Here is a 4,053-nt window from a genome sequence, read left to right on the forward strand (position 1 = left end):
GCTTAAAACATCTTTCTACACAGCATGAGTTTAAATTCCTGGAACGTCATGTATTTAACACTCACGCACAATCGCCACTTCCTCCCACCTGAGCAGCACGTCCACAGCGTTTCCCACACATAGGCTCTACTATGTTTTATTTCACACTTTTTAAACAAACTCATTTTTGGGCCAGACACCTGTCTGAGTTGTGTGCGCTGCATGTAACTGAGACCAGAGGGCTCACTGTGTGCAGCCACCTAGCTAGCGTGTAGCGATAGCCTGCATGTGAGACGTTTAGGGGATATTAGGGGACTGGGTAAATTGTAGCTACACAAAATAACCTGGGTTACACTCTGAGTCTCTGCTTGGACATCAGTCACACACTGTGCCATCCACCACCACAAGTAAATTCTCAACCTGCAGGAAACACAGCATCTGATATCGAGGGTAAATTTCCCGCTTTATAACATTAGTGCTGTGCAGGCTTAGCAAACCTCGGTGAAAACAAATGCTGTACAGCTCATCCACACCTGAGTCACATGCATGCCTTTTTCCTACTCTGTTTCTACACTTTGTTCAGACTCAGAGTTGTGTCGATGCTGAAAACCCGTGCAGGCCTGCACAGAAAACTGATCAGGAGTCGATGATGGCACTGGTATCAATACAGTACATGATTAACACTTCTGAATCAGTTCACACAGGGACTCTGATGTTAATGAAGTGAGACATACAGCCATGAGTGTGCATGAAAAATGTGTGTGTGTGCGTGTGTGTGTATCTCAATCTTCTTTTGCATGACAACAATGAGCAATTAACTGGTCCGTCTCCCGTGGCAAGGCTGCACCGTGGCTCTCTCACCTTGAGTACATTAATGTGCACGTGCGATTCTGATTGTGTGTGAGTTATTCCTCGGCGGGGAAGTCTGACACTAATGTCACCGATATGAGGTCACAACAAAGTCACAGTACAGTGTGTAAAAAAAAAGGCCACAGGTGCGGACACAGAGCCGCACACGAAATGACTCTCCCATGCAGTTACATACAGCTACCATGATTAGCGCAATTAAACCAAACACACACACCTACACCATTAACGTAATGCGCCTTCACGTAATAACCCCCACCCCTCTCTCCTCCTGTCGTCCGCACACAGACACATTACCGTCATCACACGGATGATTAAAAATCTACTCTCTCTCTGTTGACACCCTCTCCTCCGTCTCCTCCGTCTGCCACACTCCCAGGTAAAGCAGCACAAACCAATTGAGCTGGTGTTTTCTTATTTGCCTGTCACTTCTTCCACCAGGAGCCCGGCTGCCTTTTATCAACACATACTGCAAGAGGATGAAAGAAAATGAAGAAAAAAAACAAAACAAAACAAAAAAACAACTTAAAAGCCAAAGTGAGAGAAAGATAGAAAAGGTTCAAACACAGGATGCGGTGGTTAAGTAGCGATAGACTGTTACTGCTGAAGGGAGTCGCACATTGCTGCTTCAGTTATTTTCTTAATTATCAACCCTTACACTGCATGACGGGCCGCTCATTGGGCTGGGACTGGTTTTTTTAGTTTTTTTTCACGTTCGACCTAAGGATTGATGTGTCACGTTCGTAATCATGCAACTCCAAATTCATCTTGTGCTCAAGACACAAGCTGCCTGAACTCTGCATAACCTCACTTCGTTTTTAAATGGTTGGATGTTTGCTGTGATGAGCCTCAACTTATGTTATGATTTACCAACCACATCTCTAAAAAACTACTTTTACATTAACTTAACCTGACTTTACTGCCTCTTTCTCACAGGCCCCATTGTAAATAAGCCAAAAACGGCCAAAAGCTGGATGGATACTGAATGCATTCTGAAATATTACATTTCTCAGGTTTAAAATGGCAGTAGAGTAGACCGGCAGTGATTTGCCTTTTCCACAGTTGAGGAACAGAAATGAAGTGCAATGGCAAAAAAGTACAAGAGAGGAAATGAACGGGGAGGCTGGAGTTTGACACGCTGCTGGAGAACAGCAGCGGGGGGGGGGGGGGGGGGCAACATCTATCTTGGTCCCTCCACAAAGCAGACTTAGCCGTGAATAGCTGGTGGTAAAGAGACAATTCTCCTCTGAGACAAAAGGGCGGGAAACGTGTTGACTGGTTCGTTCGGCAAATGATCACTTCAGAGAGACTATTGTTGGCCACTAATTGAGATGGGGACGATAGCTCAGCTCAGCGTGAGAAAATGCGGCGGATCTGGAGTACACCGGCGTGCCGCCTGGGGCTATTGCCATGGCAACGGCAGGAGATGTGGGCTAAGAGGGCTGATTAGTCTGACGTGATTAAGGCCATACAAGTCATGAAACACAATTATGTGATTGTGTTGTGAGAGGCGCTTTCTTCTCGAGAAGGGTCTGCTGTAACTGTGAAGGTGTGCGGTGGTTAGGAGTAACACCTGGATGTAAAGACCGTTACGTTACGCTCTATTATAAGGGAATATTTTCTCAAGCAAATCTAAAAGAGCACACCACTGAAGTGGAACCCGTCATTTTTTTCCTCTTCTCTGAGATCGTGTAGCTGAATTTAATATTGAATGAAGCCTTTTTTTCATTTCCCAAAAAGAAAAGCACTCAAAACCAAAATTAAAATTGAGGAAATTACTACCATATTTTAATTCATAACCATCGTTTTATGGCCCTGAAGCCACTGGTGTAACATTTTCTTATCTGGTTGAAATGCCTGAAACGTCTCACAGTCATTGCAACCTCTCCCGCACTTAAATTTCACTTCAAAGTTTCAGTACAAAGAAATACGTCGTAATCTGAGGATAGGCTACATTTACATGTGGCTGTTTGTCATTGGATGATAAAGCAGTGGGATGACGACTGGCTGAGCCTATTCAAAAAAAAAAAAAAATAGAAAAGAAAAGAATAAATCAAAGATTTTTCCAAACAGATGATTATTCCAATAACAACAAAGATGTCACGCCCCCCTCAGCTCGCCACCGCTTCTGTTCCTGATTATATGATGTTTGCCCGTAAGTTTCCACAATACAGCCCAGGCGCTCCACGGTCGTTTGAGACGCTTGAGACATGGCATTCTGTTATGCTGACTGTCACTTTGCCAAAATGTAATTTCACACTTGTCAGAGGCAGAGGTGACAGTGAGAAACACGCCACTCGCCGTGTGATCCCGGAGAGATCACATGCACACGAGTAACAGCTGTGGCTGATAAAACTGTTAATGAAGACCGAGACAGATGCTTATTATTGCAATTGCTTGTTATTTACAATGCTTAAAATACAGTAGATTTTTGTTTTTAAACTGCACTAAATAAAAAGTAAAATAAGTTCGCTTCTCCTCCCTGTGACTGTCCAAGTTTCGTCCTGCAGGTTACTTAGCAACTGTAAATTGCCCAAGGGTGTGAATGTGAGTGTGAGTTGTTGTTTGTGTTTATGTGTCAGCCCGGTGATAGACTGGCGACCTGCCCAGTCTGAACCTGGCCTCCAACACAATGTCAGCTGGGACCGGTTCCAGCCTCCGCCCACCCTCCGCCGTGACCCTCAAAGATAAGTGGTATGGCTAATGGAATGGATGGATAATACAATCTAAAGATGTATTATCAAATCTAAAGATAGAGGCTGTCGTATACTGGAGAGATTATAAAGCCCTTTGAGGCAAACTTGTGATCTGTGACATTGGTTAACTAATAAATAAATAACGTAAAAATTCAATAGATGCTTATACCGTCCCTGCAATGAAATCCATGTAGGTGCAAAACCATAAAGTTGACTACAGTATGTAGGGTGTCCTCACCTGGGGGGTAAGTATGAATAGTCAACACTTATTTTCATTATTCACAATTTGGCGAGAAAATTACCACAAAGAATTTAGTTGCACCTTGTTCCTGTCTAATCATCATAAAAGGCAATTTACACACAAAAATAAATGACCTCAATATTTCCCAGACCTCAACCAAGCAGTTTTTGTCGTGTGTGTGTGTGTGTGTGTGCATCTTGTTCTGAAGACGTCTATTGATGGATCAGCCCGCAGTCCACAGCACGCCGCCGCTTACTCCTGCAAGCCCCC

The sequence above is a fragment of the Seriola lalandi genome, unplaced genomic scaffold (assembly GCF_002814215.2).
Source record: "Seriola lalandi dorsalis isolate HSWRI2012SDOR001 ecotype SW California unplaced genomic scaffold, Sedor1 jcf7180002054421, whole genome shotgun sequence".
NCBI classification, from domain to species: Eukaryota; Metazoa; Chordata; class Actinopteri; order Carangiformes; family Carangidae; genus Seriola; species Seriola lalandi.